The sequence below is a fragment of the Lissotriton vulgaris genome, chromosome 9 (genome assembly GCF_964263255.1).
Source record: "Lissotriton vulgaris chromosome 9, aLisVul1.2, whole genome shotgun sequence".
Taxonomy (NCBI): Eukaryota; Metazoa; Chordata; class Amphibia; order Caudata; family Salamandridae; genus Lissotriton; species Lissotriton vulgaris.
In genome coordinates this window covers 779,253,403-779,267,259 of record NC_141697.1, presented here as the reverse complement: position 1 = coordinate 779,267,259, position 13,857 = coordinate 779,253,403, and positions in this window count along the sequence as shown.

The following is a 13,857-nucleotide window of genomic DNA, read 5'->3' as shown; positions in this document are numbered from 1 at the left end:
TTTTAAATCATGAGAATGTAAATTACACAGTTTTGTATGTAAATAACACTTTTTAAACTCTCCAACGTATGTAGATATTAAGGAACTTATACGTGTTACAATGGAAATCGAAACCTTTACATCTTCACAGTTTGTGACTTTTGCCAACAAGTGACTTTGTATATTATAATATTGACACTGTACTTGACCTCAGAGGTGTTGGTGACCCGTCGGCTCAAACCCTAAACATTTACATACAACGTCACCACCTTCCAGTTGTTAGTCTGCTTTCCCTCAGGGATCATATACTGTTAATAGGTCCGGAGTTTCTGGTTCACCGAGGGAGAGTTCAGCAGCAGTGTGAGCGGGAGCGGAGTGGTACAGGAGCGGAAGACAGGAACGCCGAGAACCCCCCGCTCTCCTGCTTTGGATCAGCCTTGCTTGGAGCCCGTTGAGGCTTTGGCTGAGGAAGGACTCGGAAACCGGAAAACCGGATGGAGGGCTGAACCGTGTAGTCAAGGTGTCGGGCGCTGCTGCCGTTGCTGTAGATCCACGCCCTGGGGTCTACTGAGGACGGAGAACGATTGCAGTGGGCAAGTACTGCGAGCGTAGGGGGGGTAACTTTCCATTTATCCTCCGCTCACCTCCAGCTAACCTCCAGCTTTCTCGTTCTTGGACTCTGTTTCTTTGGACTCCGTACAGAGACAAGGTACACAGAGAATTTAGCAGTAGCAGCGCAAAAGTCTCTTTGGGTTCCTGAAGGAAGAGAATCATAGGCGAGAGATCGAATGTCAGGCAGACCGACTCTGAATAGTGGTGCCGCTCACAGTAAAGATTGTCTTGCCCTTGCTGCAACCGGGTTCAGAGGGTTTTGAAGGAATCCTTGGTTTTCTCGACACCCGCGGCTCACTGGGCTGTGAACTTTGCCTTTTGACTGCTGAGCTGTACTGAGGGACTGCGAGGACCAGCAGGCCTTTCCAAACGCAGCTGCAGCCTCTTCCCTCAGCGCCCACGCCCCCTGCTGGGAAGGTTTAAGACTGACGTCAATCCACCGCGACACGGGACGCACGCGGGTGTGTGCCGGGCGAAGCACGGGCCAAGGGCGGGCCCGTTTAAGCTCGTTCCTGACCGTGCAGAACCGGACCGGACCGGGCCACCCCCCTTGGTTTTAAATTTATTTTAATTCATTATTTTGTGTGGGGTTGAGTCATTGCCGTAAGGACTCTGACGTGAATCCTGGGACATTGGAGCACCGAAGCCATAGGAAAATGACGAACCTTGAGACCAGGAGTAAAGCTACAGCATCGAGTTCCATGGTGGCAGGTACCTTGGACAACATTTTGGCTAGAGCCAGCTCCATAGTGTCCAAGGAACTAACTGTTGTAGAAAGATTTCTTTCGCAAGGGATTGTCAATGTCAGGAGATCTTCTCTGGGTTTAATAGCAAATGCCAAAACTCCAGAAAGGGGTGGGGCCTCTTCCGCTGCTTTATTGGATACTATTGATCAGACAATTGCAGCTGTCCTGCAAGACCTCGGGAACAGCCCTGGTGTGCCTAGAAATTCTCTCCCGGCAATTCCCGAAACCGTATTAGTGCCACTCACTGTTAATGATGGGTTACCTATTGCTAGGCACGATCCTGATACTAGACAATCGCAGGGGATGCGGGAAGGGGCTGTCCCAAAAAGAAAACGCGGGGCTCAGGAGAGAGGCGGGAAAAAAACGAAGTTAGACAAAGGCTTGCGCCATAATGACCTATCCAATCACGTCACTAGTCAAGTACAAAACAGTGATGCCCCGATAGTTACCACTGGTGTCACCACCCCACCACCCCAAACTCTCTTTACACCGCACTCAACTGTATTCAGATTTGGTGATAATGCACAGGCTGGCGAGGATCAGTCTAACCATGCTCTGGGCGCTCTTCTGAAATCCCTGCTAGACCCTCTGTTTGATAGGCTCAATTGTATTGATCATAGGCTCCTAGCAATAGAAACGGCCACAGGGGTATTGATGGATCATCTGAAATCAGTGGGGACTCCGCAAAAGGGCCCTGACATCAATGGGGGGGCACTTTCATCTACTATCTCCCCTCAAACAAGAATCCTGGCTCCAGTAATCCCCCCTGGCCCGGCACAGGCACCTGTAACTGTCGTCATGGATAACTGTATGAGTAATACAGAAAAGAATGACGATAGTAATGACCGAAATATAGCCGAGGGTACTAGAGTGAGGTGGAAAAATTTGGTCAACCTAACCCCCGAGGCGGCGCCCTTGGTAGTGGTTTTAACGGGCGTCCCGGAGCTTTGTGACTCTACAGCAGAATCCTATTCTTCACTAAAAAATAAGGTGGCAAGTTGGCTGAACATTCACAGACCCCTCCCTCCACACATGCCAACCGAAATTGTAATGGTTAGAAGGGTGGCGTGGGTGGGCCAAACTACTAAAAAAAAATTAAGGGTGACTGCGTTCTGGTCAACTTTAGGAATGCTGGGATAGTCTCCCATATATGTAACTGGACGGGCAGTATGGATGGCACTGTTATACAGTCCCGTCCGCTGTCCTTCTTTTATCCACCAGTTAGTGACTATGCTTTTGAAGCAGGCTGGACAAGGGTGGGCTCCAGGAGATGTAATAGAGGGGCTAGGATAAATTTTAATGACAACTTTTTGCCCATTGATCAATTCCACTACAATAGATTCAGCTGCCTGGATCAAGTGGACTGACTTCATGGTATAGCCAGAACTATCGCTAAAGATGGTGGGATGAGTGACTGGGTCCAACAAAGAGCTCGAGAAGAGGGATGCGTGATGGATGAAGTTAGAGGGATGGGTTTCTCGTGTGAGCGTATAACCGACACAATAGGTATGGGGTTAACTAGCATATACATGGTGAATACTTCTTCCTGTGATCCAGATTCTTCCTCATTAGTCTCAAACCCTATTACCGATAACAAACCCCTCAAAATTGTGTCCTGGAACGTTGCAGGCCTTTGTAACAAACTGGCCTGCCCTGACTGGGGCACTTTTATAGACGAGAATGATATATGTCTCTTTCAAGAAACCTGGGCTAGGGAGGATCAATTTCGGCTTGGTTTTGCTCCCTTCTCAGCTCCCGCAAGATGGGGGGGGGGGGGAAGACCTTCGGGGGGGATAACAATCTGGGTGTGAACTCACTTGGGTTGTAGTGCTAAGGTCTTGGAGACCCCGACAGAGGATGTCCAATGTGTATTGTTGGAGTGGCCAAATGCTTCCAGACTCGCCCTGGTTAACATCTACTCTAGACCAGTGAGTATTACAACCGAGTCTGGAACCATTGATGAGCTCTCCAACTTCCTAAGTGGGATCCCCGAGGGGGTTAATTATGTGGTGGGGGGTGACTTCAATTCTCACTTTGAGCCTCTAGTAGACTTGATGGATGGAGCAAATCAGGCAGAGGACGACCACTGGAAAATACCTCAGGTGGTGGGTCCCCCACCTAGGTCCTGGGCTCCTTTGGCGGTCCAAATATTGGCCCTGACTTTAAACCATTCAATAAGGGCGGGCAATGGCCGTGTAAAATCAGACATTCCGTCAAAATGTACTTTTAATAAACCTGGCCAAGAGGCACGAATGGACTATATATTGGTTGAGTGCTGTGCTTGGTTTAGGGTTGTTGACTTTAGTGTGGTAACCAGGGGAGAAAGTGATCACAATGCGTTGATCCTAGATTTCCTTTCCCCAGGCAACCCCGGGGATGGTCATAAAATAGGGTCCCCCCCCAGATGATAGGGCCCTCCTCTCTACCAACAGGCGTAGGATTAGATGGGACAAAGTGGTAACTCGACCTGAGTTACTAGACGAGTTATACGCTCAGGTAATACCGGCGCTGGAAGCTTTCTGGCGCCTTGAGTATAAAACACCCCTCCCCTGTTGTGTACACACAACTTGGAAATCTTTATAAGGCTCTAATTAATACCCTAGCTGAAATTTTAAACCCACCTGGGCTAATGAGGAGAAGAGTGGGCTCCAACCTACCTGGTTTAATTCGGCCTGTAGGAAGGCGAAACTGGACCTCCTTCCGGCTTTGAAACAAAAAGACGATAGGTCACTAATAAAAGAAAGAAGGGCAGCATATAGGTATCGAATCCATCATGCCAAGATAGAGTGGGGCAATGAGAACTGGCACAACTTATCAACAGCTCTTAAAACAAGAGATCCCCGGAAGTTCTGACAAATTGTGAATACCGGGTCAGCTGAACCTGTTTCGGCTATTGTCCCTAATTTCGCTGCAGAGGTGTGGGAAGAACACTTCCTTACTCTGTACCAGGGCGAGCCCCATCCCTGTGACTCAGATATGGAGGGAGCTGTTTCCAGTCCTGTCACGGAAATTAACGACCCTGAGTTCACCGAGAGTGAGGTCTGTGCTGCTATTCTTAATCTCCCTTCTGGCAAAGCACCAGGGTTAGATAAATTGCCTGGTGATCTCCTGAAGCATGAACCAAGGGTTTGGGCTCCATATTTAACGGTTGTTTACAATGCGATTTGGGGTGGCATGGCGGTCCCTAATACTCGGCTGGGAGTAGAGATAGTCCCTATATTCAAGAAGGGTTCACCTCTACTCCCAGCCAACTACAGGCCAATAAGCCTTATCGATGTACCCCAAAAGCTTTTTTCGAGGCTGATCCTAGACCGCTTGTTGGTATGGATTAAGGAGCATTCCATCCTAAGTCCATTACAGGCAGGGTTTAGAAAGAACGTTTCCACCACGGATCAGATCTTCCGATTAACCCTACTCTTCTGGAAGACAGTGAAGATAGAGGGTGGCTCACTTTACACAGTTTTTGTGGATCTCCGCGCGGCCTTCGATCTTGTGCCGCGCGGCAAACTGTGGACTGTGCTCAGGGATCTGGGCATATCGCCCCTGCTACTAAATATGATAATCCGACTCCATATCGAGAACTTTGCGCCGGTGAGGTGTGGGAAAGACGGTGCTCTGTCAGGCACATTCCCTGTTGGCAGGGGGGTAAGGCAGGGGTGCGTTTTGGCCCCCACCCTATTTTGCCTCTATGTCAACGGGGTAATCTCACACCTGGATGTGGTAGTAGATAGTGATGCTCCAAAACTCGCTGGCCGTCGGATCTCTGCAATTATGTTCGCTGACGATACCTTACTGCTCTCAAAGACACCCATGGACATCCAGCGAGTTTTGGACGGGTTCGTATCTTTCTGTTGGGACCGGGGGTTGGAAATAAACACCTCAAAAACGAAATTCATGATTTTTATCCCCCCGGTAGTAACACGCCCAAACCCCTTGATAGCCGGAGTCCACTTGGAAAGGGTTCACACCTTTGTCTATCTGGGCCTTACGCTGAATGAACCCATGACCTGGGACCAGCATCAATTAAAATCGCAACTAAAGCTGACTCAGATAGCGGGGGTATTCTCAAACTGCTGACTAAATCCCAGGTTAAGCCACTTGGCCCACCACTAGAAATGTATAAACTTCGGGCCCCGGAGGCAGTAACCTATGGAGGTGAACTTTGGGGACACAATGGCTGCTCTGCGATCTCTGTTGCGGAGAACACGTTTTTAAGACATCTGGCCCCCGAGTACACCACTAATGCCCTTAAGGCTTGATTTGGGCATTAGACCCATCGATGAGGAGCTGGGCCTTAAGCCACTAACCTTCTGGCGGAGACGTTGGGTTACTCCGGAGCTCAGGAATTACAGGCAGGAGTTAGCCGACGTTCTGAGGTTTGCTAATGTGGGTAAACTTCCCTGGCTCAAGTATGGCAGAGAGAGTCTGGAGAAACTGGGCCTTGCATCAATGTGGTCTGATCCGGAGCATGCGTGCAGTAGAATTTCGTGTAACCAGTTGGTTAATATGTATCGTGAAAGTAAATTGGCCCACCTCATGTCAAACTCCCACTCTGGCACCCTTACTGGTATGTTTTTAATGACTAAGGATTTTTATCAATTTGAACATGTCTTAGACAATGTTAGCCCTATTGTTGCAAGGAAACTGTACCTCCAATGGCGCCACGGCTCATTACCCATCAGAACCTTTATGTTTAATGGCATCCTTCTTCCCCTAAGAACTGTCTAGGTTGCACCTCAGACTTGGAAAATGAAGTGCATGTTTTGTTCTTCTGTCCTGCTTATTCAAAATCGAGAAGGAGGTGGATTATTCGCTATGCAAAAATTTGGGGATAAGGCACTGCTTCCAAGCATATAGAATTCTAAAAACGGACCCCTCTCCTGTAATGGTCTTTGCTGTATCTAAATTCTTATCAGCAATGTGGAATATAAGAAGGACCTTGGTGAATAATGTATGAACTTGTTCAATCAAGTTACTCTTGTAGAGCTGGACTGATGCTCGATTCCAAAATACGGAGGGGAAATAACATATAATTTATTAAGGTGTATTTGTTCTGTCATTCGCCTATGATATGTGTTTTAACTCCATTTTTAAATCCTACCGCTTACTTTTACTGTTTTAATGATGTATGCTTTCATGACATTCTTTTTGAAATAAAGATTTTTGATGATGTTAATATGTATATTATAATATGAACAGTCATGGTGATCTTAGTGGACTTCATGACCCGTCAGCACAAAGAGTAAAGATATATAACCAACGTCACCAGCTTCTGGTTTTTAGTCTGTTCCCCCTTTTGATCATATACTGTGAATATGTATATTATAATTTTCACAGTCATAATGATCTCAGGGGAGTTTATGATCCGTCGCCATGAAGATCAAACTTTGACTTCCCAGAGAAAAAAAAGCTCAGAAAATAATTACCACTCGAAAGTATTTCGTTATGAATCTTCTGTTCTGTAGATAACTTTATTTTCCTTTTCTTTTTTGTGTAACAATGGTGTCATTTGTTATATAGTAATAGACTGTCCTATTGTTACATTCCTATTGGCGCCATCTGTAATACAGCTTACGAAACATTAGAATGTACTTGATCAGATATTTTTTCAGTGAGCATATTTTACGAAATTGCAGTATACAGAAATACAGCTTTCATACATACTTCATTACTTTAAATATTTGATAAACCCTACATTTCTGAATGCTATTTTCTAATTTATACTCTTTTCAGTTACGGTTCCTATTCATGTTTTCTCTATAGAATACATAGGACCAGTACTGTAGATTATAATAGTACTATCCTATATATTCTTAAATGAGTATGTGATTTGTTAGCGGAACAATGTGCGATCTCTAAGCACTACGACAGAACATTTCCAAATTCTACAAAATACAAATTTGAAAAATTATAATGCATACATTCCTATCTAATATGAAGTCATTGGTGTTTAACTGTTTTTTACTTGTTCTTCTGACCTCAGATAATGTAGTGCGGGAGTGTCTGTTGTAGCACTTCTATTCTACTTTGTCTAAAAGTAACAGATGCCCTCTTATTTTATCTAGAATATGGGGCAACACTTTTACAAACTATAACAGAAAAAAGGAGGGTGTTGCTACGCTTTCTGAAGAAAGGTTATTTGTATTTGCTGAATAAAAACTGTTTCAAACCTAGACTGAAATTTTTGCTGCGCAACCACACCTCTCCGTCAGTAAAGTAAACACCACATTATAAGTAAATAGTGCTCCTGGGAAGTATCCCACCCGCAAACTTGCTTAAAAAAACACAGCAAGACATTGTCATTTTTCCGTCGTGATTTGTACACAGCACAGCAATTATATAAAAGGCCCATAAAACATATAAAAAACTATTTTTACCTTCACAATCCCTGTCCACCACCTTGTGCCCGCTGTACAGAGTTAATAGTGTTCCTACCCTCCCCTCTACTACTTTGTTTTCCCGTACTCCTTTGGTAGTGCATCACAAAATGACTGACAACAGTGAACCGTTCCCACCCAATAAGGAGCAAACTTGCACTCGGAACACTTTAGCCAATAAAATGTCCATGTTGTTCCACAGAGGAGGAGGGAATGACTGCCAACACTTCTACTTTTAATGCTTCACAGCCAATCAACATTAAACTTCGGAAGGTCCCGCTTGGAACATGTTACCCAATGAAATGTCCCTAATACTCTGCGGAGAGGGAAGAAATTGCTGACAACATTTCTACTTTCAATAGTTTACAGCCAATCAACATTAAGCTTGAAAAAGTCCTCCTTGGAATAGGTCAGCCAATCAGATGTCCCGCCTACTCCGCGGCGCGGAAGTGAATGTCTGCCAACACTTCTACTTTCAATAGTTCGCAACCAATCAACATTAATCTGCGGAAGCTCCTCCTTAGAGCACATCAGCCAATCAGATGTCCCTCCTACTCCGTGGAGAGGAAATGAATGGCTGGCAACACTTCTACTTTCAATAGTTCGCAACCAACCAGCATTAAGCTCTGGAAGCTCCTCCTTAGAACACGTCAGCCAATCAGATGTTCCTCCTACTCCATAGAGAAGAAGAGAATACCTAGCAACACTTCTACTTTCAATAGTTCGCAACCAATCAACATTAAGCTCAAGAAGGTCCTCCTTACAACATGTGATCCAATTAGATGTCCTTGTTGCTCTGCGGAGAAGTAAATGGCAGAAAACACTTCTACTTTCAGTGGTTCGCACCCAATGAACATTAAGCTGGTTGTTGGAACACCTCAGCCAATTAAACATTAATTTTGTTCCACGCACACATACAGAACACGCCCTCCTGTTGTAAATGAATCTAGGACCCTAGTGTAAATTTCCCCGATTCATGCCTTTATATAGGTATACATTATCCAATCCTTATATAGGCATAGAAATCATTACCATATTTAGACTGAGCCTATGCAGCCCAAATACGTCATGGCTACTTCCACTAAGTTCCAAGAATCAACAACGATTTCTTAGAAAAACTCGCCTTGAGCAGCTAGGGACTCACCCTTGCCTGAATACTAATTTATCTAGGAAATCATGGAGTTTGCAGAGAACTGAGTCTTTGATGACGTTATTAAATCCAATCTCACGTCAAACTCGGCACCTTCAAGGTATAAATATGCCTACATTTGCCCAGACAAAATCACAGTGGTTTGGAGCAGATTGACTAACTACTTGCCCGACGCCCTGCAGCAGCAAGTGCCGAAGGAAGCCGACCCTCCAGCTGACGCAGTGAGAGACGCTGTCTTTTCTCTTGCCGAGAAATGCAGCTCCAGTGTTTCCGGCTTACCCTTGCGGGTATCTGGGAAATCGAGTCCTGAGAGAGAGATACAAGACCTCCTTCATTCTAAACCAAGGTACGGAGCTGATTAGACCTGTAGAGAATTCTTGATTCGATTATTGGCAAGAAATACTAAACCTAAACTACTCCTCACTTACTTCTACCCTTGTGCTAGGCTTAGGTCAGGTACACCAGGTAGGCGTATTTTAGAAGCACCAGTTGAGTACTTTTTGCCATCATTTTAACACGGTATGTATTTTATCAGTTTTAAGGCAATTTATGGCTTAGAAACCATATCATGCTTTTACAGTACTACTTTATAATATTGTTTGTGTTATATACTCTATACTTTATTACTGGTACTACGATTGTAGCAGTACATGTCTTATGCTTGAGAAAGAAGACTGTTCAATAAATACTGTTATTGGGAACGCCCGTCTCTCTATTTTCTCAGCACCTCTGGTCAAACGAAGCATGCACGAATGACTGAGTAAAATAGCTATCCATTGTTTCCACGACTCTAGAGATTGATTTCTTATTCTTGTGAAACAAAGTTGTCATGTTTATGCGGTTGTCAGAAACTAATCCCTTATTGTAATTTCGAGAAAGTTTCTAGTGACCTCTGAGCTAGCTGGCACTCACAATTAAGTCTAATATATACGATAGAGACCTAGTTGACTTCAGTCCTACGTCTAAACTATAGTATATGTTATTCCAGTGCGCAGAGCCTATTGGGACTATAGGAACTACACTACACTCCCACATATTAATAAATGTCCTGTAACAAAGTGACTCTATCCGTAACAAAAGTAAACACTGCATAATAAATAAACATTATTCCACATTACATTAAGGAAATGCTGCATTACAGCGCATTGTTGTTTTCCCGATATAATTTCCACAGCCTACTGCACCCTCCTCCCAACATGAGTGAAGCCCCGGGACTGCAGGGGCCCCAGCGAGCCCCCGCTATTATTTTTTTAACAGCTTGACAAATCACTCCCAAACTTTCAGGATAGGAGCTGACCTGGATAGACTTATTTTTGCGGAGAATTTCAGGAACATTAATCAAACGACGCCAAAGTTATTAGAAAATTAAAAAAATATTTTCCTATGGAAACTAGGTTCTAACTATAACTACCTACTGACCAGTAGACAATATATATATATATATACATACACATATATATATATAATATGAAACCTCTTGGAAGCCTCACCAGGGTGAAGATTTAGATGGGGTGCTTAAGAAGTCTAATTTTTCTTTTACTGATTCTACTAATTCCACTTTCATGGACACATTCAAGTTGTCAGTGTGGAGTCCGTATAGTGTGGTAAACACCATTTCCTGTTTTCTTGTGCCACCTAACAGACTAGACATTGCATTTGGCAAATGCACCACTTTCTGAATTTGTGCTGTATTCTTCCGCTTTCATGGTTTGTTTTTGTGTGCCAAATCCCGTTTATTATTTAGTCCCGAACATCTCTATTTTCACTAACATCCAATTTGCACTGGTGCACGTGGCCTATGAGCATGCATGAGGGGGTCACTGGTCATCGATCTGTGAAGTGAAAGTTAGCAATTTGTGTACATATGGACGGGGAAAATAGAGTGGGGAAGGGATACCAAAAACATTTTTATACAAAGCCAGTGAATGAAAAAGAAAAAAATAGGTGCTTTGCTAAAAACAATAAGTTACATGGAATACATGGAATACAGTTTGTGTCGATTATAACAAAGATGCAGCAGTTTGGTTTCCTGAACGTAATGGCAGGAAATACCATCTGGGATTAATTAGAATTTTTCTGGGAATTTCACTTCTTAAATTAAGCAAACACATATTTGCGTTATAAGTGCCTTCAAAAATTACTTTGCAGTTTTAGTAAAAGTGGCAAATCAAATTCGTTCAAAGTGAACACTGCAACCAAATAACAGAAGGTTGTGTTAAGATGTTCAGCCTTTGTGTTTATCCATTCTTTACTCTATATCAGCTGGTCTAGATCAGGAAACCAATGTCGCCTCTATCAGTTTGTGTCCTATGTAGGCCCAGGAGACCCTAATTCCTGTCTGAATTTCAGGGTTAGCACTGGGTTTGTGCCTGAGTTGCATTTAGATTTAATGCTTGAAAATTTAGCTCGTGTGGATAACATTTTTTTCATAGCAATTTATTCATCTTCAACAAACTTTAAAAGTTTTTTTTCAGATAAAACCATAAAAGTCATACACATATCAATAGAACTCCATGTATATTCAAAATAACCAAACAGTGTGACCGTTTTAAAATGACTACCGTGTAGATAACCTTTTTTGTTATGTTATGTTATGTTAACTACAGCTTATATAGCGCCAAATCACCGTCGGGTCTCAAGGCGCTATTGACAGAAGAAAAGCTATGCCAACAGAGAGCAAAAACATAAAGCCCAGGCACTAAGAAGAGCTTTTCATAGCTCTTTATTTATTTCTCATCTTTATAAATCTACCCTACATATCACAATTTGTACTTAAGATTTTTGCCCTATACGCATCATACATGTGATTTTTAAACGTGGTGTATTAGTTCCCACGATAAAAACTATATATATAGTTCAATAATGAAACGTCTTGGTTGCAAAAGCGCAACATAGCGTTAATTCACATTCACTAAAATTGCAGCACTATACTTTATATCATGCCACCTAAACATTCCGGGTGAGTCTTTCCTAAATGAACTTAGTCTTGGACAAAAACATGTCTCCCAACAAATGTTAATAAATAATTGTCGAGGTGAGTGGGCCACTAGGTGACAACCAACACTTGGTATAAACCCCAATCATCCCCGGCATTATGGCCCCTATATCATAGAAACCACCAATGTCATACATGTGCTCCTAACTTGACTTCAAGGAGGGTGCTCATTACACAGTCAGGGTCACTGGGATTATGTGATAACCCTCGCACTCGCCCCCACCTCCCCTTTTTGTACCATTCACCATACTGCATTCCCCGTCTCACAACTAAATAAACCAATATACACCTTGGGATTTTGTGGTCATTTGTTGGCCGCAGTTTTTATTTTTGGAATACAGTGAAAATATACATAACTTTTGCATTCTGCTGTTTAGTCTCTTTTTGCCCTTGCGGGCCGTTCTTCTTTTTGGTAGGTTGGATTTGGGCTCCCCTTGTGCGCAGGGAGGAGGGGTAGCTTCTTTCCCGGGAGTTAGGCCATGACTCGCTACTTTTCTTGTTCTGGTTGTGCCCTGCCATCCGAGGGGGCTGGGCTGCGAGCGCCATCTCCGTTTTTGCTACCCCCCCCTTTTTGGTAAGCCGTCTCACCCAGCCGTGAGGCATCTGAAGGTGAGTGGTCTTACCCTCTGGCCTTTGGCCAGCTCTCCCAGCCGTGAGGCATCCCAAGGTTAGTGGTCCTGTCCTGGCACACCGCCCTCCAGTGTGCCTCGTTACCAACCCTTATCCGCGTAGTTCTCTGCCACGCCGTCTGGGAGGCTTCCGTCTCCCTACGGCTCCCCCTCCAACTACGCTGTGTGTCCAGTTATTTGCACCCTGCTAATGCCACGGTGACCCAGAGGTTGCTCCAGAAAAGGCCCATACCTTCACTAGACAGGTGCACGCCGTCTTTGGCGTGTAGTTCTGGGGTGTAAATGAGCCCATGTCTCACTGACGCCAGGCAATGAGCCCTGCAGTGTTTGCTCACTACCAGATTCAATTTCTTGCTGGAATTATCGACTGCCTTTTGTGATTCTGCTCCGCGCCATTCGTGCCGGCTGATTATCTCAGACCACACTACCGCTGAGCCCCTGAATGTCGTGGCTATTTCCGCGAGCTCCCTTTGTATATTGTGCAGCAGCGTCCTCCTCCCGAGCTGTGCCAGGTCATTGCCGCCCAAGTATATTATTAGTACGTCTGGGTGCCATGCTGTGTCTGCCCTCAATTCCTCGAGGCAAGCAGGCAGCAAACCACGCAGCATTCTTGGTCTTTTATGCAATACATTTGTATCCTGGCTCCCTTCCCCGCTTGGTCGGTTTTTGACCATCTTAGTACTATCCTTACCCCGTTTCCACGGGGTGACACGTCGCTCGCCTGTATGCATATCCTTGCTGGTCCCCATTTCGTTGGGGCTACTAGCTCACTGAGGCAGAAGACTCCAAAGAAGGCGGTGGAGAAGGCTGCCCGAAATAGCACCAATTCGAAATCGTCTGTTACCGCTCCCCCAAGGGCGTCGAGTAATATACGCAGACGTGTGAAATCAATGGGATGCCTGGTGTTCTTTCTAGGGTCATATTTCCTTCTCCACCCCTTCGTTGCTGCCTTGATGTAGTGTGATGCTACCGGGTCCTGCCCCATTTCAATCCTTGCGAAACGAGCCACGGCGGCCAGGAGGGCCTGGGTCCAAGACCTGGACTTTCCTGCCTTGAATGCCCATTCTATAAACTGCCCCACTGCCCTGGGTGTTGCGCATAAGTCACCCAGGGACACGATCCCGCCTACCCACATCACTGTCTCCAAGTACTTCTTGTACCTTTTGGCCGCTTCTGGGGCGAGTACCTGGTGCACCAGCTCCATCAAGCCTGTCCCGCCAGTTTCCACAGTTGCTCTGGAAAAGGTGTCATGTTCTGTGCAGCCCTGGGTGCCAGCCTCCTGAACCTGTCTGTCTGCTGTCTGGATAAGGCATCTGCCACTTCGTTCTCCACTCCCGGGATGTGGCACGCTCGCAATTGCATGTTGCCG